This window comes from Strix uralensis, chromosome 3 (genome assembly GCF_047716275.1).
Source record: "Strix uralensis isolate ZFMK-TIS-50842 chromosome 3, bStrUra1, whole genome shotgun sequence".
NCBI lineage: Eukaryota > Metazoa > Chordata > Aves > Strigiformes > Strigidae > Strix > Strix uralensis.
The window spans coordinates 18,330,028-18,357,602 of record NC_133974.1 but is presented as its reverse complement, the minus strand read 5'-3'; the positions used below and the strand labels follow the sequence as shown (position 1 = coordinate 18,357,602).

Genomic DNA, 27,575 nt, shown 5'->3' with positions numbered 1-27,575 from the left:
ACCTATATCATATAAGGATAAAAGCCCAAAAGCCCAGATTTTCTCCATTCACAATCGAATTTTTTGTGGCATCCAGGGATATAATCACCAGAGGCCCTACCCATCACTCAGATTTAATCTAGTTTTATAAGGAACTCTACAGCCTGTATACGCAGGAGCCCAGTCCAGATGATCATAGCGTTTTCTGGACACAGAGCGTAGGGGTTTACAGAGTCAGTATGAGTCAGTGTCTTCCTTCATTAGCTAGTCCATACTCAATAGGGCTGCCTCTCTGCAGGTGGAGCAGATCCTTTAGGTCCAACCAGTAGGTACATGTACTTTGGGATATCATGTTCAGTCCCAGTAGACAACCCAATCAGAATTTTTTGTTCAGTAACTTGTTTAATTTTAGGCCAATATCCCAAGTTTCTACCTCAGCACATGGCAATATCTGTCAGATAATTCCCTGTCCCCAGAGGTGAATAAAGAAGAATAAGGGCTAGAAATAGCAGTGAAGAAAAAGCACAAGCACTGAATAATGCAATGTTATGCAAGAAAGTAATCTAATGTACTGGAAGCACTTTAGTAGTAACACAAAACCAACATTCATGGGAAATTTTTTGCTACCCAGGGCTTCATTTAATATAGTTTTGGAAGATGTTCCTTTTAGAAAGTTCAAAACATATGAAAAATGTATGAAATTTACTTTAAGGGCTGATTTTATTTCCAAAAGATATAATTTAAAAAGTTTACATATGCTCCATTTTATTGTTTTAACTTGTAAAAATGGAGGTATTTGAATTCATGGAAATATAATTGTTCTAAAAAAAAGTCTGTTCAGAGACTATTTCCTTAATGTATTAAACTTGTTTAGACGCTTCAAAGAATTTTAAGTTGTATATCAAGAACTGCACAAAGATAAATTAAGATTATTCTTATTTCACTTTATCTCTGCCAGAAAGTCCCCTCAGATCCGCAAGTCATTTCCAGAGATTTCTGGAGTCAGTTTCTCTTATGCAGGCAATATTGTTCCATCTCTACACGTGTGGTGGTTTAGTCCCTGTCGGGGTCTGAGACCACGCGGCCGCTGCCCCTCCCCCACAAAGGGAGTGAAATACAAAGCCCCGAGGCTGAGATAAGAAGAGGTTTAATACAACAGTGCAACAGCAACACAACAAACAGCAACAATAACAATAACAGTAATAACAATGAACAGAGCAAGATATCTACCAATACAGCAGTGAGAGAACCAGCTGCGCCAACCCACGCGATCACCGATTCTTCCCGCACTCTGGCGCCCGGACCTGACGTTAGCATGGCATATGAATAACCCGGCTAGAGCTTCCCCCCACTGCTGGGGAAAGTTAACCCTATCCTGGCTAAACCAGGACAATACGCAACAATTTAAAAATGCAGAGTAATAATATCTGAACCCCTTTTTCTCATTGTTAATTGTCTTGTTTCTTTCTGGTTTGTTTTTTTACATTACTCCTTAAATTTCTGAGATTAAAGACTAATAAGTAATGCTTTTCCATAACTCAGAGAAAGGCTTTGAATATGCAACAATTAATGTTTTGCAAGTTTACAATCTGATTTCACAGCACATCCAAGTGAAAAACTGTAAACTAAAATTAGATAAGTCAGGTATCTGAACTGCAAAGGACACAGTATTAAAAACTAGGACCAGTGTGGTGGGTTAACCTTGGCTAAGGGCTAAACTCCCACTCGCTCACTCTCCACCTCACCCCTCACAGCAGGACCAGGGAAAAAAAATAGGAAGAGGAATGAGAAAGCTCATGCATTGAGATAAAGACAGAGAGATTGCTTACCAGTTACTATTGTGGTAAAACAGACTCAACTTGGGGAAAATTAACTTAATTTTTAGCCAATTAAAATAAAAATTTAATTAATAATTTGGGTAGTGTGAAACAGAAAGACAAACATTAAAAGCAACACCTTCCCCTTCCCAGTCTCCACTTCTTCACCTCTAATTCCTCTACCTCCTCATGTGGTATGTGGTGGATGGGGTGGCAGGGGGTTACAGTCAGTACACAGTGGTTCCTCTCTCTGGTCCTTCCTCTCACTTCCTCTCTTCCCCTACTCCAGTGTGGGTTTCCCTCAGCTGCCGTGGATATCTGCTCCTCCATGGAGCCTCTCTTCCTCATCTGACCTTGGTGTTCCCTCTTCTATTTCTCACTCTTCTTTTGTTCCCTCTTCTTCCTGTCCAGTGTTTTCTGCTATTTCTTAAATATGGGGGGCAGTCCTGAAGGGCAAAGGAGTCCAGGAAGGCTGGACATTCTTCAAGAAGGAAATCTTAAAGGTGCAGGAGCAGGCCGTCCCTATGTGCCAAAAGATGAGCTGATGGGGAAGAAGACTGGCCTGGCTGAACAGAGACTTTTGGCTGGAACTCAGGTTAAAAAAAGAGAGTTTACGACCTTTGAAAGAAGGGGCAGGCAACTCAGGAGGACTACAAGGATGTTTTGAGGTTATAAAGGGAGAAAATTAGCAGGGCCAAAGCCCAACTAGAACTTAATCTGTCTACTGCTGTAAAAGACAGTAAAAAATGTTTCTATGAATACGTTAACAACAAAAGGAGGCCTAAGGACAATCTCCATCCTTTATTGGATGTGGGGGGAAACATAGTGACAAAGGATGAGGAAAAGGCTGAGGTACTTAGTGACTGCTTTGCCTCAGTCTTTAATAGTAAGACCAGTAAGACTTCTCGGGGCACCCAGCCCACTGAGCTGGAACAGAGGGACGTGGAGCAGAATGAAGCCTCAAGAATCCAAGAAGAAGTGGTTGGTGACCTGCTACACCACTTAGACACACACAAGTCTATGGGGACAGATGGGATCCACCCAAGGGTACTGAGGGAGCTGGTGGAAGTGCTCACCAAGCCACTTTCAATCATTTATCAGCAGTCCTGGCTAACTGGGAAGGTCCCAGCTGACGGGAGGTTAGTAAATGTGACTCCATCTACAAGAAGGGCCAGAATAAGGATCCAGGGAACTACAGGCCTGTTAGCTTGACCTCAGTGCTGGGGAAGATTATGGAGCTGATTGTCTTGAGTGCCATCACATGGCACATACAGGACAACCAGGTGATCAGGCCCAGTCAGCACAGGTTTATGAAAGGCAAGTCCTGCTTGACTAACCCAGTCTCCTTCTATGACAAGGTGACCTGCTTAATGGATGAGGGAGAGGATGTGGATGTTGTTTCCCTGGACTTTAGTAAATCCTTTGACACTGTTTCCCACAGCATCCTCCTGGCGAAACTGGCTGCTCATGGCTTGGATGGGCATATTCTTTGCTGGGTAAAAAACTGGCTGGATGGCTGGGCCCAAAAGGTTGTGGTGAATGAAGTTAAATCCAGCAGGTGGCCAGTCACAAGTGGTGTTTCCCAGGGCTCAGTATTGGGGCCAGTTTTGTTTAACATCTTTATCAATGATCTGGACGAGGGGATCTAGTGCACCCTCAGTAAGTTTGCAGACGACAGCTAGTTGGGTGGGAGTGTTGATCTGCTTGAGGGTAGAAAGGCTCTACAGAGGGATCAGAATAGGCTGGATCAGTGGACCAAGGCCAACTGTATGAGATTCAGTAAGGTTAAGTGGTGGATCCTGCACTTGGGTCACAACAACTCCATGGAGTGCTACAGGCTTGGGCAAGAGTGGCTGGAAAGCTGCCCAGCAGAAAAGGACCTGGGGGCGTGGTCACAGCTGGCTGAATGTGAGCTGGAAGTGTGCCCAGGTGGCCAAGAAGGCCAATAGCCTCCTGGCTTGCATCAGAAATAGTGTGCCCAGCATGATTAGGGAAGTGATCATCCCCGTGTATTCAGCACTGGTCAGGCCACACCTCAAATACTGTTTTCAGTGTTGGGCCCCTCACTACAAGAAAGACATTGAGGTGCTGGAGTGTGTCCAAAGAAGAGCAACGAAGCTGGTGAAGGGTCTAGAGCACGTCTTATGAGGAGCAGCTGAGGGAACTGGAGTTGTTTAGTCTGGAGAAAAGGGGAGGTTTAGATTAGATATTAGGCAAAATTTCTTCACTGAAAGGGTTATCAAGCATTGGAATAGGCTGCCCAAGGAGGTGGTTGAGTCACCATCCCTGGAGTTATTTAAAAGACGTGTAGACATGATGCTTAGCGATGTGGTTTAGTGGTGGACTTGGCAGTGTTAGATTTATGGTTGGACTTCATGATTTTAAAGGTCCTTTCCAACCTAAATGATTCTATGATTCTTTGTTTTTCCCAGAGGAGTCACCATCTGGGCTGATGGGAAAGGCTGTGTCCTGTGGTGGGACTGCTGGAGATGGTTGGAACCAGCTGGAACCGGTTGGAACCAGCTGGAACCAGCTGGAACCGGCTGTGTCCAGCACAGGGCAGCCCTGACCTCTCCTCACAGAGACCTCTGCAGCCCCAACTTCACAGTAATTCAGCCTTTTCAAAACAAGAAGGATTTGTCCTTCAGTGATTTAAGGACTTAAAGAGATGACTCAATGACACTGCTTTTAGCTCCCCATAGATTTTTATCTTTTTTTTTCTCACCTCCATTTTCTCTTTTTGTTTGTAGATATGTGTGTGTGCATTTTTATAGTATTAAAGCTGGTATTCATTTTATTTATTCCTACAGCAATTAGTTTCAGTGCACTGCACCACTAGAATTGGATCCTTATGTAACTACCCCAGAATGGTAGATAAGTATATGTGTTTAAGCACACACAAAAATCCCACTGAAGTCATAAGGTACAGCCCTGTGTTCAGATGCTGGTCTGACATCAGTCACTGGTTAAGGTAAGGTCCTACTGGTCTGGTAGCCTTAGATAATAATCCTATCACTGATTGAAACAGAAAATACAGAGTCTTTTGTTTAGGTGGCTTATGCATCTATGTTTTCTTCTTTAAACAAAGTTTTAGAATGTCTCAGGAGGACAAATCTTCCTCATTCTGCTCATGAGTGAAATTCTGCTGGCATCCAAGGATATAATGACCACACTTTAACTTTACACAGTGCAGAGTTAACACCATATCAAAAAAAGATTGCTACAAAGAGTTATAATTTTATTCTTACTGCCATTAAGGCACGCAAACTGGATCTCAATGTGCTCATCAAGGGGCCACTCTAATTATTAGACCTATAATCTTTGAGTAGGAAAGAAGGTAACAGAACAGCTTTGGTTTGTGAAAATCCAAACCACACAATGGCATTTAGCATGGTCATTACTGTGAGCAGACCTGCAGTGCTTGAAATGACTTTCTACTAGACCAACAGTGAAGGGAAACTATGAGCCATCTAAGCTTGAAGGAGTTGGATAGAAAATGAGAAAATCAAGGAGAAATGAGATCAACAATGGTGTATATTGTCTCTTTGGTGCAAATGGTTATCCTATTGACATTCCTGGGAGATGCGTGAGTAGGTATGTCCATGAATGATGGTGCAAAAGGTTTATGGGCCTAATTCTTCAGGAGCTTTTAAATTGTGCACAGACAAAAATTTACCTGAGGGAGACAAAAGTGACCATAGGCCTCCCCTACTAGCACAAGCCATTTAGGGTACATATTCCCTGAGATTTCCTCTGCAGCTCCAGAGTCATTTTTGCATTACTGCTTAATCATGAAAGATACCTTTCCCTTTGCCTTGATGTGGCAGGCCATGAACTGTGGAGAATCAGGGACAAAAATCAGATTTATCTGATTAAAGTAGTTGTACATATTGCAAGTTTTTTAAGGTATACCACTTCTTGTCCTAAAAAGGGTATCCAAAATAAACTTAAGAACTTGGACTGCAATCTCTCACTGTTTTGATTACAAAGGGAGCAGAAAGAGACTAACTCTGTTGTAGATCAAAATGTTTGGTCAGATTAATATCAGAATTTTAAATAATCAGATGTGTCTTTTATGAGACTAAGGGTTCTTGCCATTTCAGATACCAGCTCTGAGCTCTAATCTCTTGTGTTTTACTGCCATAAAAAAATGTTACAGCTATGCTATTTGTAGAATGGGAAACAAATTTTTATTCTTCTACTGTCTTCATACTTAAAAATAACTGTAGTTTTTCTGTAATTTTCAAATGCCCAAATAAAATAATGATCCAGGAGAGGCATGTCATGATAAAAATCTCATTTTAAAGGCAACTATTTGGCAATATTATATTAGTGAAAACAGGAATTATTAGTTACTCAACAAGAATTAGCTACTGAACAGGAATGAAATCTGCTAAGCAAAACTAGTGATATGGAAGGGGAAATAAATATAAAAGGAACAATGGTGTAAAGAAAGAGCACAAAGTGGAGAGGGCGATAAAAAGGAAGGATAGATTAATAGCAGTATTGTCATGCATTCCTCTCCAACTATTTCTGTCTGTAGTTTTGCATACATTCCCTGTTAGGCTTCAGTCCCACAGATAGGTGTGAGAATAAAAGTTGACTCATGATCAGCTCAACAGGAATGCATTTATGTTTACACTTCATTACAGCTTCAGGATCTGAAGAAGTGGGAGTGACCTACTTCTTACTGTTTGTAAATAGTTGAGGTTTGTGAGTGGTAAGACTCAAAGGGAAAATGTATGTTTACATGGATGGCAAGAATCTAGAGTCAGAACAGCTAATGCAGCTATTGAAATCATAACAAACTAATTTTTCAGAGCCTTATCTAATCTCTAACATTGATTAGAAGGCCTTAATACAGCACATATCATATTCTGCCTGTAATTGTCTTGGATTGTGCTTAGAAGCAATTGCCTTCAAAGACAAGATTTTGGGTCAAATGACTCAATGCCTGATCCAGTATTATACTTCTAGGGACCTAATCACCTACAGTACTTTCACCCAAGTTTTAGAAGATGCTGAGCACCTTCAATTACCATTGAAATCAGAACACTCAGCATTTGGAGAGTCAACACCATTATCAAACTGAATCAATGCTAAGGCTTGAGAGGTGGACCTGTACAAACCTCATGAAATTCAACAAGGCCAAGTGCAAGGTCCTGCACATGGGTCAGGGCAATCCCAAGCACAAATACAGGCTGGGTGATGAGTGGATTGAGACACGCCCTATGGAGAAGGACTTGGGGGTATTAGTGGATGGAAAAGCAAATATGAGCCAGCAATGTGCTCTCACAGCCCAGAAAGCCAACTGCATCCTGGGCTGCATCAAGAGAAGTGTAGCGAGAAGGTCAAGGGAGGTGATTCTCCCTCTCTACTCCGTTCTCATGAGACTCTACCTGGAGTTCTGTGTTCAGCTCTGGGGCCCCCAGCATAAGGACATGGACCTGCTTGAGCAGGTCCGGAGGAGGCCACAAAGATGATCAGGGGGCTGGAGCACCTCCCCTCTGAAGACAGGATGAGATACTTGGGGTTGTTCAGCCTGGAGAAGAGAAGGCTCCAGGGAGACCTTATAGTGGCCTTCCAGTACTTAAAGGGGACTACAGGAAAGATGGGGAGGGACTCTTGATCAGGGAGTGTAGTGACAGAACAAGAGACAATGGTTTTAACCTGAAAGATGGTAGATTTCAATTGGACATAAGGAAGAAATTCTTTACTGTGAGGGTGTTGAGGCACTGGAACATGTTGCCCAGAGAAGTTGTGGATGTCCCCTCCCTGGAAGTGTTCAAGCCCAGGTTGTATGGGGCTTTGAGCAATCTGGTGTAGTGGAAGGTGTCCCTGCCCATGGCAGGGGGGTTGGAACTAGATAATCTTTCAGGTCCCTTTCAACCCAAGCCATTGTATGATTCTATGGTTCTATGAAATAAGCTGCTATCTGCAAAACCCAGGAATGTACTTCTTTGTGTACGCAACAAAGGTCATGATCAACTGGGGAAGATCTTCAGTGGGTTATCTATATTCCAATATCTGTTAAACCTTCTGTGTTCTTGGGAAAGGAGTTGGCAGTATACTGTACCTGCATAACATGTTTCTGAACACTGGAAACTAAATGCAGAAGAAGCTATGTCCTATCCTAAAATCCTAACATCCCTTGTATCAGCTGGCCCATTTATACTTTCCTGTGTTCTGCCAGAACTGGGAAAACAGTCCTTCCTTGTCATGTTGTCTCACCACCTCCAAGATGTTCAAGTCAGCAGGCAGGTGATGTAGAGGAGAGAATGAAGAGAGTGGGAGCCCAAGCATGTGTTAACACTGTGTGTAGCTATAGATCTGACACATTCCCTCTCAGAATTTCTCCACTTCCCCACGCTCTTCCCTAGGCACGTAAAACTCCACACGGCTTCAACATAGGGAAGTGCAGATGAGAAATACGATCATATTTCCAGCTTCCCAGCCTCCAGTGAAAGTACTGTCTAGTGAAAGGGCATTCACTAGGCAGAATCCTCCTTTGGACTCTTACACATACATAGATTTACTTGTCTGCAGTCAGGCATCTTGTCTTCAGGACTGATTAAAAGCATATTTTTTAGTGTAAAAGCTAAGAAATGCACTTGGAAACAGGTAACAAAGTTTATATTTTTTCCATCAAATTAGCACTGGAAATCATCCATCTTGAAGTGCTATGCCACCACTCAGCACATTGGTGTTTTTTAGATAGCTATAGCTTTGAGAAATCAGCATCTTCCTGAGATTTTACACATTACTTCCCCTAACAGTAAGCAATGAGTTCTTTTGACAACGAAACCTAAGAGTTCTACCTCTGTTTATACTTCAAAATAATAAATTTACAGAGGTGATATTGCACTTTATTGCAAGGCAGCATTTTCAGGTTTGAAGCTAAAAAAATCTTTCCTAGATGGGATGTTAAGTTTGATATCCCCTTACAAAAGTCAAATCCCTCCCATGCCCTCCCACACATAGTCTTCTTCACACCCATGCAGGTATGTGACATGTACCCACACTCACTCAGCTTTGCAGTGCCACCACACACCTTATGACTTCCTTCAATTTCTCCATTTTTAACACCTTTTGCACCTTCACAGAAGGACTTGACTTTGCAAAACACCAAAATAACTTTAATGCAGGAATTTAGTGTGCATTCTTGTTAGGATTCGACTACAATGCACGGCATTTCCCCCAGACCCAGACACGAAAGAAACATAATCAAAAATAAATAAAATGGAAGAAATTTTATTTATGAAGCAGAACTGTGTAAACTTGACTGGACTTTTATCTAATGACAATGTTTCTAAACTCATGTTCATCTCCTTGTTGTCCCTTCTAGCTGTACCATTGGCACCTCTACTCTGAACAGATTTAACCTGTTCATTTAGGTTTCTCTAAAGCTTTAAATGCTACTCGAAAGTTCAGAGTGGTGTATCACAAGAGCCTGTGTCAATTTTTCCATTATCCTTTTGTTTAGTGCAGATTCCTTATAAGACCTGATGCCCTCCTTGATTCTTGGCTGATGAGTATTTGTACCCTGACATCTTAACTCACTGATTACATGTCCTACCACTTATATTTTGTACCTAGTAGTGAGAAAGGTGCAAATTATCAAAGGTGCATGAGGTCTTATATCTTACTGTGTTTAATGAAGCTGGCAGTTCCTATGTATATCACTTCATTTAGTTGAAGTGACCAAGTGCATGTTACACTGACTTCAGGGATAAAGAAATTACCTCATTTGAATGTATCTCAGCTGTGCTTCATGATCTCTGAGGAAATACTGAAGAAAATATAAATATGCCTGCAGTGTCTGATGTCAGCCATGATATGCTCTCCCTGTTTTAGATTTCTATATTTCATTTGAATTCACACTGCATTAACCATATGTGAGGAGTGCATTATGCGAGGATTTAGGTGCTACTTATCCTTCTTTTTTTTTAGCAGTACAGCAATCCAATACTTTATATCACTAGAGTTTTTCTGCCTTCATTGTGATTACTCCAAAGTCATGCAGATGTGGAAAGCTGAATAATCAGTCAGTGCCTGTATTGACATTTGTGTCTCAGAACACAGACTCAACATTTTGTTAACCTACAAAACATGTCTAAATATTATTGTTATTAAGCACCCAGTCTTTACCAGTGTGTCTGGATGCCTATCTGTTCAAAACAATAAAATTTCTTTTCACCAGAATTCAGTAGTCAGCCTACCAATACGTACAGATGAGCCAGTTTTTGACAAGTAAGTTTCACGTTAAAAGAATTTTCCTCCTTCTGACATTGTGGCTTCCAGTTCCACTATGTTTCTGCCATACATGCAAAAGGACTTCTGCTCCTGGTATGATTCTCTGAAAATTAATGAACAACACAGTATTTCCAGCAAAACAAAATTCACGTCCTAGGACTGAAGTCATAGAATCATAGAACAGTTTGGGTTGGAAGGGACCTGAAAGATCATCTAGTTCCAACCCCCTGCCATGGGCAGGGACACCTTCCACTAGATCAGGTTGCTCAAAGCCCCGTCCAACCTGGCCTTGAACACTTCCAGGGAGGGGGCAATGTCAGCAGACTGGATTGGGCAAGTGTTGAAGTGAGAATGACTCCTGTGTAACTTTCATCAGTCCTGGGCTGCTCAGTGCTTCTTCTGTCCCAATCAACCTGACCTAAGACCAGCCTCATGTTGCACCTGTTAATGGATAATCTTCTTCAGCCTTGAGGTTGCACATGAGACAGTCTGGCACTGACTCAGTGAAGTTAGATACCTCCTCTCAGTTCTTCCAAACCTCTGTCCTTTTGCCACTCACTTCCTGCTCATCTGGGCAAGAGAGGGGAGTGAAGGCTTTCTGTCCCAGAGGCAGGGCAGCTCCAGGGCAGCTGAGCCATGCAAACTGGCATTCATTTACACACACAGCATGATTCTCTTCCAAGGATCAACAGTTAAGCAGAAGTTGAAAAATTTTCTGAATCTTGTTTAGCTCTTTTTTCCATTTCTGAAGTACATCATCTTTCACCAACGATACTGTGGTAAAATCTCAATCTTGTCCTGAGATATTTTCTTAAGAAAATATGGGCAGAGATAGGAGACACCAGGGTCTCCTCACAGAGAGATGAAAAATAGAAGGGTGTTATACAGATAGACAAATGACATGAAATAAGTTCAAGATGCTTTTAGCAACTCTTTTTCCTTCTTTCACAGTCCAAAATTATAATAATTTTGTATTAACTATTTTCTTTGTATTTCCTGCTAGATTTAGTGCACTTAAGCAATATATTTACAGTAAAGCAACAGTGGATAATTAAATTCTGAAGCAGAGATGGCTTTATTATTATTGGGAGAATACAGTCTGTGTCCATGTGGGTCTACCCAAGTACTTCTTGAAATTCACCAGTGTTTCATTTTCACAAAAAAAAAAAAAAAAAAAGAAGAGGTGGAGGACACATTTGACTATTTAAACTGTCCCATTTCTATGTGTTTGAAATGAGGGTTTCCTATTTGTTTACTTAAAATATTTTTTTATGTTTCACAGTATAAAAAAACTAAAATAAATAAATATTTTAATGTTGTTTAAATAGAAGTCTTTGAAAGAAATAAAACAGCTTGTACTATTTCTTTCAAAAAGAAATCTGAAATTGTCAGGTTTTGTGCTGATTCTGAACAAAGCCAAGTTTTGAAATCATTAAATACAGCATTCCTACTCTTGGCACTGGATTTGTAATGAATTTCTGCTTGTTTCTGCTTTTGTTCCTGCTGACCATGGAGGGCTATGTTGACCTGCACCTAATCCCCTCTAGCAAATTATTCCACTGCAGTGTTTCTCCCTTTAACTTGGTAAATTCAAGTCCCTGCTCATTACTGTTCAGTTATTCTTTTGGCTGAGCATTACATAGAAATTTAGAGAACAAGACTTTTAAAATTCTTTTTTCCTCTTTCCAGTCAGATGGCTGCCTTAAAGCAATATGTTTTGATGAAAAACAGGGTTGCTTTTAAGGTACGAGTTTCTCTTTCTTTCTCTCCCATAATTTTTGATGGCACCTGGGGTAGGGAGGCCTGTTGCCTGCAAGAAGGAATGTGACATATGTGGTGCTTGTGAGTGAGGCAGCATCACAGGAATGGAATGTGGAAAATTGTCTTGTCTTGGTTTTCCTTTTCCCATTTACTTTTGCCTGTTTGTGTCTACAGCCTTTTCCTTCCCTCAGTTGTTTAGTGGGGTTTGGGTTTGGTTTTTTTCTTTCTTTCTTTCTGACTTTTTAGAGGAACTTTTGGGAAAGTCAGCTCAATTTATGCTAGCAATTATCCCAGAGGGGCAGGAACTAATTGCTCTAATTATTACTTGAGGGTCATACGGGGAGATTTAAAGCCTGAGGCCAGCTATAAAGGAGCAAGTTACAAATTAGCTTTCTTGAATTTGAGAGGCAGTTGATAAATCTTGGTGTTGTAATGTTCTTAACTGCTGGGGGAGAACCTTATAGAACAGGTGGAGCAAATGCAACAGTAATATGTTTATATTTCTATTTACGTGATTTTTCAATAGGACAATAGGTTAGATTGATAAAATACAGTTGCAATGAGATTCTTCTTTGTTTAGAGAAATATTTTTTAAGAGTAAGACTACCCCATGAGAGCACTGATACACAGAAGACATGAAAGAAGTAGTTCCTACCATCACTGTAGGAAGGTGATTGGGCTCACTAGACAGAACCAATTGTAAGATCAGGATCAAACCCAGAAACATGTAATAAAAGTAATCTGAATGTCCAAAATAGGAATCAGTAGTTACTGAAGTGACAATTCAGTCATTCACATAAGGTATTTGCTAGAATTCAGAGGCCATGTCCAGCACTGAAGTTTTGTTTTGGTAAAGTTTTGGGGTTTTAATACCTTTAGATTCTTAAACCTTTCTAAAGTCCTCATAGAAGTCTTTCTAGATGTTGGCATATTATCCAGTACAAACAAAAAGCTGCCTGGGGACTCTTGTGGCCATTTTAGCATTAATACAAATACTCATAATCATTACAGACCTGAAATAAGTCATTTGAGGGGCCCCTGTTCACCCTTCAACAGTAAAAGCAACTAAGTCTCAAACAGTTAGAAAAAAAGAAAAAAAGGGAAAGGGGGTGGGGGGAAAAGACCCACAGAAATAAAGCAGGTAAGAACTTGTTTTAGTTATTTCTGTTTGGACATGATTTTTCTTTCTTGTCTGGACAAAGTCTAAAGATAGGTTTACACCAGTTTTGATTAATAGATTAAAACACATCCTGGTTTTCATGCTAGAGTCTTCCCTTGTGTTAAGTGACAGAATACATCCTGACCTGGCAATAGGTTGCATATGTGAAATGTGAAGGAAAATTTATCTTCCAGATTGTAATCCCTACTGTAAATCTTGTAAGCACATGTACTCACTAGGGTTTTTTTTATATTAAGAGATAAAGAAGACTTAACTGGTACTAGCAGGTACCAGTAAATGTAGCTTAGTTTACAGTCACCTCATTCATTGATAGCTGACTGTAATGGTGGGCAGTGGGCATGAGATTCTAATGGGAAGGCAGTTTGTTCATCTTGTCAAGGTTTAGGAAATGAGTGAGAACTTAGTCGAAAGTGTAGCAGAAAAGCTGTTATGTAGGTTATGAATAATCACCAGGCTTTGTCAGGTGTTGATGTAGATTGTGCTCAAGCCTTCACCTCACATAAAATGGTGCTCACACCTTTAATAAGGAGACTTGATTAAGATGCCATAAACACAATTCTGTAGGAAAACAGAGGTTAAAGCAGCAGGAGGCATTAGAAGAAGCCAACAGAAGACTATGGGGGTGTTTTCTAAAGGTTAGAAGAAATCACTCCCGAGTAATTCCATCTTCCCCATACACATGGAAAGGATATTTCAGCACTTCAGTGGAAACAGGCAAAAAACAAAACAACAACCAAACAAGACAACATCTGTCAGAAATGCAAGTGACAGTTTCTTGTCAACAAAACATTCCCCTGAATTTTCAGGCTTGGAGTCTTGGAGACTGGTGATGTTTGAAAATAGTCACACTTAAGGTTTGAAAAAGGTGTCATAGAAAACCAGGCAGAAAGGAACATGGCAGAGTCATCCTATCCATTCTCCTCTCCCCCTCCAAAACTAAGAGCTACTCTAGCTACATCAGCCCTGACAGGCTTGCAAGAGCAGCTGCTACACTGAGGCAGAAGACTCTCAACCAGAACTTTGCAGCTCTCAGTAAAACCTACTGAGACTTATACTCCTGATGTGCTAAGCGCAAGCGGCACACGTGTGCACTCCAGGCCTGGCACAACAAGGCACAGAGCAGTGAGTGTCCTGTGCCTTTGAAGCAGCCCTTGGAGGAGATTGTACTGGCTGTCTCCAGGCTCGCAGAGACAGGCAAGTGTCACCTTGACCTTTGTGTAAAAAGCTGTGTATAGGAGAAATTCATAAGGTCCTTTACAAAGTAATGGCTGTGGGTTTTTAATCTTTTCTAGCATATAACCACTAAATAGCCCTGTAATTAGCATTGTCTGGGTAATGGATAATCTAGGATGTTCTTGCTTTATAAGAATTTGTTCTCTTAAACCCCCACTGTGTGCATACATATACATAAACACACACACAAGTTACTACAAAAATTTCAGTTGAGATCCCCAGCAGCTGAAAAGCATTAAAAAGACCACTGGATGCCTGTGCAATCTGTTCTTAAAAACCTCCGGTTCCAAAGATCACATAACCCTCCCAGTCAATTGATGCTACGGACTATCCTTTACATTATAAAATCTTCTCTGATGTCATACTTTAAATAGCAAAATTCTCTTTAATAACAAAATTCAATTTAATAGCAATAAGTTTCTCGGAGCATATTTCCAAAGTACCAATTACCCTTTGTACTAGAGCAGTCTGTCTGACCACTATGTTTCTTTCTGAGTTTTTATTTCTCTTTTTTGATTCATTTCTTATTTCAAAATGTTAATTGTTAAATTAAACATCAAATTATTAAACATGAAATTATTAGCTAAATAGGTTCTAGTGCTTTAAACAGGAGAAGCCCCCATGGGCCACCAACCTACCAAATTAGAAAATATTCAGACACAGGTGGTCTCTTTTCCATATTTGGGTCAGATTTTATTGTTAATCTAGGTAGCACAGCCTTGTAGAACCATGTCATGCAATTCTACCCTTAAACTCCTTTATGGCCTTGGAATCAATTTTGCCTGTTTCCCATGTTCAGCTGGTGTCTGTCCCATTTGTACATACAACAAGCTCTTAAAGCACAAGTAGTCTTACAGTGAGTTTCTACAGTGACTAGAAAAAAGTAGTCTCTGCCTTCCATAGGTATCTCTAGAAGATCCAGGAAAAGTGGGGGATGTACAGCCAAGCCCATGATTTAATGTTAGATGATCTGTGGTTGTATGATTTCTTTTCACATAACAGTTGGGTAAGAGAAAGGTGTATGACCTGCCAAACCTGCTGGAGATGTGCTCTCAGCAATAAAAACTTTTCTCATATGAGTTATAGAGATACCAACAGGAATTTATAAGCACATCATTCCACCCATCAGAAAAATATGTTGTGATCGCCAGCATAATGTGACCTGCCACACAGAAAATCCTGGTTGGACTGAAGGACAGGGTGCACAGTAGCCTCAAAGTTAGTAAATTTCCAGCGAAAATTAAATTGTGTAAGGTTTAAATGGAGAGTCCATAAACACAAAACAACTCTAACACATTCCAGCTGGTCTGAGAATGCAGGCTGAATGCACACAATAACAGGATAATTTTATTTTGAGCTAGGTTTCACTCCAGCCTTTACCACAGATTTATGTGGGCTTGGCATATATGCTCCTAACTGTATTTTTAACTTCAAAAGGGGATAATGATCAATTACAGGATCCCATACTGCTGTGCGAAGAGAGGGACAAAGATTTGGGGGCAAGGTACTGAGCAGTCCTGGCTTCAGTGGCCGGCATCAATGGCAGTCACAAGCACTATGCTCTGCCTCTGTAGACTGAACCCGTGATATAGAAAAGAGTAGAGAAAAAGTCCACAAGCTTATGGATCTTTATTAACATGGAGCTTATGTAAATTGCACATTAAATAGGTTACAATACTTCCACTTGGCAAGAAGAGAGCCAACCATCTGGACTGATATGATTAGCAATGTTCATTCTAATATTCTTTGACTAAAAAGCACATAGTTTTCTGGAAACAGATATACATGAGAAAAAATGGAGGATTTCTTTAAGCTGTATTAATAGTGGAAGTTGTGCTGTGTAATTCCAATTCATTTGGGTAATGAAGTGTACTAATTTTCAGACTCAGTCCAGTTTAGACACACAGCATGCATATGCCCTGTAATAGGAGTGTTTATTAATTATATTTAATTGTCATCGCTTTTCCTAATGATAGTTGTGCTCACCCCCGTTCATTTTGTTTCTGAAATGGCGATTAGTGAGAACAGGGAACATGGATGAATAGGCAGCTGGAACTAAGGAACCATGGGTGGCTGCAGCAGAAAAATCAGCCCTCAGCAAGCCAGCCATCAACATAGTCATCTGGGCCATCATGCTCCAGTGGTTGGGAAAGGAAAGCTTGCCCAACCCCATTGCTGCTCTCCAGTGGCAAGCAGGCTAGTCGTATGAACAAGCTGAGCGCCTTTCATATAGGGATATCTGCACTATGAGCACAGGCTTAATTAGAATTTTCCAATTAGCTGATTGCACATTTCTATGAGGTTAAGTAGTGGTAACCTCCGCATCACTCAAAGCAGGGGCATTAGGGTTTATAGGCCTTAAAAATGCCACCAGTAGGTGGAGAACGAGTGACATGAATCACACACACATGAGCACACATGCACTCAATCTTGAGCCATTGCTGTAACTTGCAGAGTTGCATTTTGGCACTAGAATACCAGTTCCCAAATCCTTTCCAGTTGCAACTTTACATGTGGTTGCAAACTGAGTTTCTGGCTTAGCACCAGAAACGGAATTGCTATCATGACTCTTCATGAGGTTGTAGTCTGTATGTTTGGAAAAGCAGTGTTAGAGGGTGATGTAGCCTCCACACACGCTTATGACCGTCTGAGGTGGTTTTATATTTAAACGTTCTTCAGATTCTCTGAAGGTGCACATGTATGCTAGGCCCAAGGTAGTATTTCCAGGTTCAAGATGCCATGAAATTATTGGCCGTATTCATATAATATTCTGGCAAGCACAAGGACCTTGAATTCTGTGTACATCAGAGGAGAGCTGACAAATGCTCCATGCATCTAATACATCTCCTCTGCATTCACTTGTTTCCTTGTACACTGTGATACACTGAGAAATACTTCCCAATTTCATGAGATAAAACTGGGGTAGAGGGAGGCTGTTGTGAAGGCTGTTGCAGCCCTGTCTTTCTTAGTGCTGGACTTCATAAATTCAGTACATATGTGAATACAATGATGAACAATTTAATTGCACATCAGCCTATGAGACAAAACTTTCTTGAAATCCAGCTAGTTCTGTTGCATTTTTTCTTAAAGTAACAAACATTTTTCTGTCAGAATACCTGACACAGGCCACATCAATGCTTCTTCATTTCTGAGCCCACACAAAGTCCCTAGGTATCATTTTCTTTTTTCAGTCGTGTGTTTCTGGGAGATTAGGCTCATAAAAAAGAAGTGCCGTAGACTACTTTCATTTTGTGTGACGCTCAGTATTGTTTCCTTTTCCTCCACTGGCAAAAAGCAGTATGCATGACCACCTTGGACAGCATATTTCTCTGTTGCAACTCATTCCCCTTTTGCTTTTGGAGCATCTTCTATGACAGTAGAGAAGGCACTGCATCTTATGATGCTGCAGGGGGTTTTTTTAGGGCCTTCTTTCTGAGAAAAATTCTTGGGCCTTCCTGGAACGTATGTGTATAAAAAATATGTCATATCTGAAGACTGATAACTAAAACACGGCAGTGTCATGGGTTAACCCCAGCCAACAACTAAGCCCCACACAGCCACTTGCTCAGCCCCCCACAGTGGGATGGGGGAGAGAATCAGGAGAGTAAAAATGAGAAAACTCATGGGTTGAGATAAAAGCAGTTTAATAGGTAAAGCAAAAGCCATGCGTGCAAGCAAAACAAAATAAAGAATTCATTCACCACTCCCCATTGGCAGGCAGGTGTTCAGCCATCTCCAGGAAAGCAGGGCTCCATCACATGTATCAGTGACTTGGGAAGACAAATGCCATCACTCCGAACGTGCCCCCCTTCCTTCTGCTTCCCCCAGATTTATATGCTGAGCATGATGTCATATTGTGTGGGATATCCCTTTGGTCAGTTGGGGTCAGCTGTCCTGGCTGTGCCCCCTCCCAACTCCTCGTGCACCCCCAGCCCACTCACTGGTGGAGTGGTGTGAGAAGCAGAAAAGGCCTTGGTGCTGTGTAAGCACTGATCAGCAGTAATGAAAACATCCCTGTATATCAATACTGTTTTCAGCACAAATCCAAAACATAGCCCCATACTAACTACTGTGAAGAAAATGAATTGTATCCCAGCCAAAACCAGCACAAGGGGGTAGATAGATAAATAATTTTTAGTGAAAAGACATCTTTTACCGCAAAGATTTCAAAGGGGTTTTAAAAGAGATGTGTCACTGGAAGGAGAGGGACAGTATCTGTCCCTCTGCATGCTCAGCCAGGACAAAGGACCACTTGTGCCAACATTGCATAATTCTATCTTCCTCTCTAGTTCAACACTTGCACATCTCTTGCCAACCTTTACTAGATACACAGCATTTTTCCACTGTTCCACAAACACTTTGAATCAGAAAGATGATGGGTTGGAGGGGAATGAGCAATTGCATTTTGGCAATTGAAATGTACTCCCATCTTTGTTCTCAGTCAGCAGCATCCTGTTAACTGTAGTCATGATGTCTTGTTTCACATTCCAGTTGGGACGTCTAGTCCCTTTGTTACAGCCTTTTGCTGGAGTCTGAGACCACATGCCTTATCGTATGCAATTGGGAAGCTGTCACATATATCACCCAACAAAAGCATGGTGCCCTGGGAGAGCTCCAGAAACACTGTACACCCATGCTACCAGAAGCCTCCAGCACACTCCTAAAAGAGCAGCTCCACATTTCAGGAAGTAACACATTACAGAATGATTCTTCCATTAAGATTTATGCTTAAAATAGAGGAGCCACAACCTCATGGATCAGCAGAGTTTTCATCAGCTGATTAAGCATGACAGATGAAGCAGGCTCCTGACCTTTCTGAGGCTGAGGGGGGAAAGGAAAAAAAAAGAAAAGAAAGAGAAATGGCCTCTCTTTCACCTCCGTATTCAATTGTGCACTTCCTCAAACAAATAAAAAGACACTTTTGCAGCTGAACAAGAGGCCATGCAGTTAGCCATGGGCCCCTGACATTGTTCAATCAAGACAGAATGTGATACTATATGATTTGTCTGTTCATTGGTCCTGGGATGGGCCATTGCTCCTAAGTGAAAAATAATAGCTGTCAATTACGTCCAGATCACTCTAAGGGCCCTGGCATTCTTACACAACCTGTTACTAAACTGTTAACTTTCTGATGTCTACCTTATTACTTTAAACATGCATACCAGACTGACCTTAAATATACAAACTGAAAACAATAATAAATCTTCCCTAACACTGGGAACTTAATTTGCTGAGAGCAAACAAAATCTTGGGATCTATGAACAGCCTTTATTTTTTTTTTCTTTTTTTTTACTTTGTGAAGAGTTCTCAATGTGTAAGTTACCTTCAGTGAAGTCATACCATGTACCCTACAAGACGATCCTGTCATGAAAGTCTCCTGGATCTGAGCATGACTGTTTTAGAGGACAGAAACTAATATCTGGTTGGAAGGAATTGTTCTGATGTCTTAAAAATATTTTTAAAAACTAAAAAGCTAGGGGATTGATAACATGGAACAAATATATTTCATATATACTTTTTAAATTTTTATTTGGTCTACAGTAGCATTTAAAGAGTTGGATAGAAGTTGGTGCACTTGTGACATGTAGCACAGCTTATCATTACTGAATTTGCCTTCATTTCTTAGCAAAATTTAGTCACAATCCTGTTGTTTAAGCATTGCTAAAGTTGTTAATTGAGATTAGATTCTTTTCTACAAGCTATACTCTAGTTCACGTAGGAATTAATTCAGGGAAGTCTCATGTCCAAAATTATGAAATAAGTTATTCTAGATCATTATGGTAAATTTCTTCAGAGTATGTAATATAAAAACCTATGAAAACATGCCTGTTTTTTCTTATACTTACAGGAGCAGTAGTTAGTTATATATGACTGCAAAGAGAAGTACTAATCTACCTTATAGCCTTCTTGGTTTAACACTTGAAAATTTACTAAATGTTTAAAACTAGACATTGCAATCTTTGTCATGCCACCTTCTTCCCTTCTTCCATGCAAGAGAAGCAATCTAGATACATTGTTCCTGATATTTGTGTGGATTCAAAGGTGTTTTAAGAAAGAAAAAGACTGATGCTGTGGAATGCATTCTGCAATTTTGCATGAAATTAAAATACAAAGAGATAAATATTGTTGCTTAGATTGAAAATGCTCACCTCTATAGGTTTCCTAATCCTTTGTGAACTCCATAGCTTAAATTCAGCTCTCTGAAAGTTTTTGTGTTCACCAGCTTGTTCTCAGACAGGAGCAGCGTTGCTGGTGGAAGGTACCCACCAAATGCTCCGATCGTCATGGAGGAGAGATAAACCTTCAGAAAGAGAAAAACAGCCCACAGAAAATTTTAACAAATTTTCAAACTTTGATTCAAACTTTGAAGTCCTAGAGAACTGGCACAGAATGAAGCAGGAAAGCTACATGTTCACACTGGCTCATGAATTACCTTTCACTATTACCGAAATCAATGGTTTTTTTAGTCACCATGGGCTTGTTCAGAGCAGGGATTTGAACATAATTCCCTTACCTCATGCTTCATTTTCTTTCCCTTCTGTTCTCCACAAAAGACTTTATAAGATCCCTGATCATCCCAAAGGGGAGACAAAAATACAGAAATATGTCTGAAGAGTTTTACTAGACACAAACAGTGTTTCTTATGCAGCTCTACATTCAATTTTTGGCAGATGGCAATCTGGAATTGTTCATCTATGTGAACACTCCTATCTGAGACAGCTGGATTAGGAGTGTATTTACTCTGAGTTTTTCCGGAGGCAATGAAAAAAGAAGTCACCAGCAGAATAGAATACATGCAAGTTCCAATACCTCTCCAGTGCTTACATCGATTGAACATAGGGAGAAGAACATGCAATTACGTTTGTACTTTCATTAAGGGAATCTGTGGTCCCCCTCTCAGGACAGCTCAGCGTTCATTCTAGCTCTTTGCTTGCTCTAGAGAAGCAGTGTCATCTACTATTTATCTAGTGGGAAAGTAAGCACTTGGCTAGCCAAGTAAACAGTACATTTACTCTTTGCCAGCCGATGTCAGGTTCTATTAAAAAATACAATAACTCAGGCGAATATTTTCAGATGTTTTTTATGTGTGCTGGTTTATTCTATTAAGTAGAGTTTTCCAGGCTGACTGTTTCATTTTTAAATGCAATAAATGAATCTGAAAAGTCAAAAAATACACATAATTATTGCCAGGTCTGCAACTGATAAATAGAAATAGGAACTTTTCTTTCACAGAATGTTTACCCTCCTGTGATGGATACAAAATTACAAAAATTGCTCTTTAATGGAATGGAAATGACATAATTTTAAAAATTCAAAATACAGTATAACAACATTACTTTACTGAGATTTTTAAATTCAATTTATTGAACTGAATCACCATGTTTCACTTTGGCTCCATTTAAGAATTCATTGTACCTGGACTAGTTACTCCAGTATCTGCTGTTCCTCATGTTCTATTTTCTGCCACAAATCTCCAGATATTCCAAGATATCTGAAACAAAACTTTAAAGAGGCAACTTGGCAGGTCAATGGAACATAAACAAAATTAAAAACAGCCCACAATTAAATGCTGCAGTTTCAATTCATACTGCCTTATCCCAAAATGTTTTGTCAGTTTTCCCTGATAAGAATCCCAAAATTTTTGCAAAGTCAGAATTTCCCCAAAAGAATTGCTGTCTGTGCCTTATGTAAATCTGAAACCAGGGAGAGATCCAAGAAGAAAGTGAAGTGACTGGGACAGCATTTTACTAACCTCTTAGTCACCTTATCTACAAAACAATAGACTGAGTGGTTGGTTTTGAGACTCATATTGTCCAGGGATTCATCCAGGGATGCCTTTTTTTTTTTTTTTTCAGTGATCACAGTTTTGGAGGCTTTAGGGTACTCTCATCAAAGCCTGTTGTTTGCGGGGGTTTCAAGATTTGACTGATGTTTTTACTGTCCAGGAAGGATAGAGGTCAGCATCACAGTTGGAGGCTTAGCCTGATGACAATGCTTTTGTGAAGGTGTGGGAATGGGCTGACTAGCAAAAAGAGGACATTGTGTCTGTGTCCATTCTCAACCTAAAAAAAAAAATGTTGTCTTGTAAGGCTGTCTCAGATGTTTGTAAAATAAGACAATAATTGATTGTGTTTCAAAAATGTGTCTGATCAGAGGCAACTTGGATTCATGGAGACACTTATGGTACAGAAATATTCTCCACAGTGTAACTTTTGCTCCTCCTCATAGCCGTGACACACAAATGAAAGATCACCTTGCTCCCACCTTTCTTCAGGGAGACACACCAAATAGCTGCTCATACCTAAAGAAATATTGAAAGACTATATAGGCCTTCATGTTAAATGTCTTTTCTTCTTTTAGCAGAAACAGTCCAACTTCACTACGCAATCTCATAAAAACTGATAGTGTACAAAACAAGAGCTTCCCACTCCAAAAGAAATATCTCCTACTGCCTTCCCACCAGAGAGAGCCCATCATTTCCTGCTGGGTCACCCAATGAAATTTCCTTGCCTGATCTTCAGTGTCAGAAAGGAGAGGAATAAAGAATTTCTCATAACAGGACATGGGTCATTCCTCCTTACTTACACCAGTTTACATCTGCACCATCATGTAAAATCACATACATCCACAATCTGTTCTGAAATGCTTTTCAGAAGAAATTAAACAGCCTTTCCCTCTCCTCTTCCCATCATAGCAACCACCAAAAAGAGGTAGGGACGCTTTCTGTATCCTGGGAACCTCCTCATGAGAGATGACCTTTCTTGTTGCTCTTGTATCTTGCAGCTCAAGTATCTCCTGCATTATCAACATGAAAGGATGTTTAAGTCCTGGATGTTTAAGGCCCAAAACCTGGAAAATTGTTTTGTTCCCTGTTTGACTGCAGACTTCCTATGTGACATTAGAGAAGCCACGGAGTCTTTCTTTGCTCCAGTTTCCCTTCTATGAGAGGAGATAATTTTACTTGCCCCTCTGAGCAGCTTTAAAGAGTATGACACACTCGGGTACTACAGCAACAGAGGGCACACCAACTCTTAACGCATGCATTTAGGGAGATAGATAGTTCCCCAGTTTGGCCAGGAAAGTCAGAGAATCTGGCCCTCCATCAACACAATCGGAACAGGAGAAAATAAAGCCAGCTGGTGCATGAGGGTCTTCAGTGGTTCTGGAAATCAGCAAACAGCTACTTCGCATATGCCTGTTTCAGACAAAATTCAGGAACCCATTTTATGACCAGTCAGAGCATGTTATCTAGTCAATAAGCCTTTGCATTCATGATTATTTCTACTAGGAAGCCACAGATATTATACAGAATTAATCCAAAGGAAGCAGCATTTGTCCCATCAGAATTCTCTGCTTAACATATATTCAATCTCAGGGAGAAAAAAGTAATCATTATATTGCCTGCCAGGTACAAAAGCAGGAAAGTTTGAATGCAAACAAGAACATTTGTTACCAGTTAACGAATGTAACTATTTGCTGTTCATCACTCTTCTGCCTCTCATGGAAGTTTCAGGCATATGATGAGAGAGTCAAAACGACTCCAGAAACTTTAGCGATCTGTCACATACTGCAAGTGTGAACAGTCAAAATGATCAATGTTTGAACGTGCCATGTGATGGTAATTGACACAACAAGGAAAGCTTTTATCCATATTGAATAATTGAGAATAATCAATATATTGGCAGGACTGATTCACTGCTGATTCACAGACGAGGAAAAAAACCATATTCCTTGAATCATTTATTCACCATGACTAGTTCTGTCATATCAAACCACAATGCTGCAACAGCACTTTAGAAATGACCACTGATTTCCATCAAGCATTTAGTAAAATTTTACTGCATAGTTAGGCTTCTGTCATGTGTTCCTTCAGAAACAAAGCCCAATGCCTATTTTTCAGACTACAGTCACAAATCTCATCTTCCAGCTGGAACAACGGATCTAGGTATAGAAACAACACGCCAAAGAGCAGCAGTTTTCAATGCAGAGATTGGTGTGACTGTGCAGCCTGTAAGCCTATCTTTAATGTTGGATTTTCTTGATTTATTACAAGTTCAGAGAAGATGAATAGAACATTTCACTAAATTGCATGTTAAAATATATAGTTGGTTATACATAATACAGCTATCTGGCAGAATATATTCATTGTAAAACACAAGCCTGTCTGTGGTTTCCTTACTTTCAGGTATTCTGGTTTTCCTCCTTGCTGACCATTTTGATATTTCTCTCAGCTTTCTCCATCTTAAATATCACATGTGATTTCACAAGCAGTGTTTGGTATCATCTAGGTAAACTATCTTTTACGTATCTTTTTCATAGATACATCACTGATTAAACAATTCTTTGTAAGAATAGTTCCTTTTCCCTCTTCCTTTGCACTGTTGTACTCAGCACAATCCATTTCCTAATCACTGTTGTCATTTATCTCTTCGTTTTACCTTGTCACCTACTTAATTCCACTAGAGGCATTTCTAACATCTCTGTCTAATAATCTCCGCTAACAATGCAGAACACTATTAGCATAATAAGCATTTCCCATCTGCACAAATGAGACTCCTTCTCATCAGTCTGAAAACTAACTACTGTACATAAAAATAGCCGGGAATCATTAGAATTAAAGACAGAACATGTTCCCCTGCAAACAAGCTTCTTCCCTCTCTCCTCCTAGTGATAACAACTTCAGCTGTCTTTGCAATAGTAAAGTATGCAAGTCCAGGATTGAGCACAAGGTCCCAGGCATCCATACTCTTTAATGTTACTATGATCTCTTGCACAGTTTTGAACTAGGACAAATGGCCAACAATGCCTAAACTCATTTTAGGGGTGTAGCACAAACCATGGGCTCATCTCAGTGAGCAGTGTAAAGAGTCACATTGTTCCATGGGTGAACACAGTTTGGCTGTATGCACCATGTATACCTCTATTCCACACCCCTGAGTATGATGCAAACCCTATGGAGTTGAAGGAAGACTTGCCAGGGAATGCACTTGGACTTTGGACCTAGCCTCTCTTCTGCATGGATACTTGCAAAGGTGAGCCATGTTTGAATAAAATGAGGTAGCATCTTTCTGCATTTATCATCTTTAGAAGCTTTTCTATCAAAAGCAGAGGCATAGGTGTTGGCAGACCCTTACATTTGTGTCCTCTAAGCCAAATTAATTCCTTCCTCACAGTGTCAGACTCAGGTGACAGCCATCAGCCATCACAGGTCCCATCTCGTCCCATATTTACCTGGATCTTTAATTTGGCAAAGTCCTTGATCTGCATAGTTATTTATCCAGTCAGTATTGCAATGGATCACCTCATTCCCATTGTTATGGGAGGGCCTGGCTTGTTCAAGGAGATGTCTGGCAACCTCAAAACATGACCAAGAAAACCTACTCTTTTTGACCATAGGCCTCTACAGTTTCAACAGCATCTCACAGAAATCAAAGGAAAGTGCTGGCAAGTAACTAGAAACACAAACAGGCCTCTTATTAACGTCGAAGAAGTCATGCCTGTGCAAAACAGATGCTTGTGTAATATAGCCTCCATTTTTTTCAATGCAAGATGGGTTTGCTCCTGAAAACTTTCATTAAGTATAAAACCAGGTTTCTAGCCATACCCCATAACTGCAGAAAATTTCAGAATGTCATTGGTCAAATCACAGCTTTATGCTTGCCTTCATGTAAGGGCATGCTAAACAGATTACTTTTTTGCATGAATTCTACCACATTTGCAGGCCTACCACTTCTCTCTAAGTTTCAAAGTATTCTGAGTCTTTCTTTGCTATCAGGTCATTGATGAGAAAGATGTATTTTTGAGTGTAAATGGCGTAATATCCAGGGGAAAAAAAAAAAAAAAAGAGGTTAGGCAAAGCTATTTTTCATCCTCTAGTTCCTTGATCTGCTTCATTGCATGTCTACATAAACAGCTGTGATGCCCCACTGGAGCTGGTGGGAGAGGAAGGCCAGGAATGAGGACTAGGACTGAGGGCAAAAACAGGGCTACTTCAGTCAACTTCCACTTTAGAAAGCTTTCAAAAGCTAAATTTTAGGCCTCTAAAATGGATCATAGTTTTGGTTTCTAGACCTTCCTCTAGTCTGGATTTGTTGTATAATATCTTTCAATATGCTATGAGGTGATGTATATCAGCTCTAATTATTTCATTTTATCTGTTGCCCATTACATTTCAACAGAAAAGCCCCCACCAAACCAAAACCAGCTTTAATCTTTATAGAATAGTGTTACTTTCAGCACATACTCTCTAGCACCCAGTTGCAGTGAATGGTCAGGATTTATTTTTGTTCTTCTTTGGTGGTGGTGATGATGGTCTCCATAAATAAAAGACATCTGTAAATAAAAAAGTCATTCTGAGGAAGAATAAAATTTTGCCTCATGCTACATCCTGCTTTAACCACAAATACAGTTCTGTCCCATACATTTTTCTGGAACACCTATTATTTTTGTTAGCTTTGACCAGGCTAAGAAGGAATTAAGAACACAGAAGGATTTCACAAGTTATGAAAAAGAAAATGCAAAAAAAATTCTAATACAAAGTCACTGAGTAAGCAATGAGCATTTCAGTGTGTATCATTAGATTCTGTCCTTTGTGGCTGTACACTTGCCTCCATTTAAGGGCAGAGATAGGAAAAAACAGTTTATTTAAAATGTTGCAGCTGTACTGGTAGCTAAAAACATCACATATGTCTTCGGTTGAGGCTGAGGGCCTTGCAGAGTAACTGAGATTGTGGCCTGCAAGCTGCTGGAAAGGAATGGCAACAGCCCTTCAGCTTCACTGACCCTGCAAAGGATCCTTCTGCACATCTACCTCTTTGCACTGGTTCCCTTCAGACCACCACTGGCCAGACATTGGTGAGTTGTGTGGCAGCCTTCAGTGTGCAGTGGAACAAGTGAGATCTTTTTGAAGAGTTTTAGATCTTACTTGGCCATTTTGAGGTGATTGTTTCTGATGGAGATTTTATTTTATAATTATATTTATACATAAAAGCAGAAAACTGCAGGAAATAAGTACATTGTTTAAAAAAAGGCTGTGCCTATACTGGTAGACTAGGACTGGATAATGTAGACAAGCTCTGACATGTGTTCATCTCTACTGTTTTTGTCTACTGTCTGGCAAAGACCAGGCACAGCTGAGGAAAGAGTATATGCAAGGGTCTATCGGCAGCCAGGGTGAGGCCACCCTGCTATGGGGTAGACACTTCAGCCATATGGATATGATGCCATTTGACCACAGGACCAAATAAGAGGCCCTGGCCTGTTTTATTTGCTAGTTTTGGTGTAGCTAAAAGCCTACAGATCCCTAGTCACATCTGACTTTGTGTCTGAGGCATGCTCCTGGTGCTTCTGGT

At 40.3% G+C, this 27,575-nt stretch overlaps 1 protein-coding gene across 1 annotated transcript in view; it reads right to left on the bottom strand.

Annotated features, from left to right (window-relative positions):
• Positions 1-1,247: 1,247 nt before the first annotated feature.
• The window catches only part of LOC141941728 (insertion element IS476 uncharacterized 39.2 kDa protein-like), a 69,930-nt gene continuing 43,602 nt past the window's right edge, over positions 1,248-27,575 (bottom strand). Inside the window, exon 2 of the mRNA XM_074864706.1 lies at positions 1,248-1,333. The gene's annotated coding sequence lies outside the window, so the exon portion shown is untranslated. The remainder of the gene's footprint in view (positions 1,334-27,575) is intronic.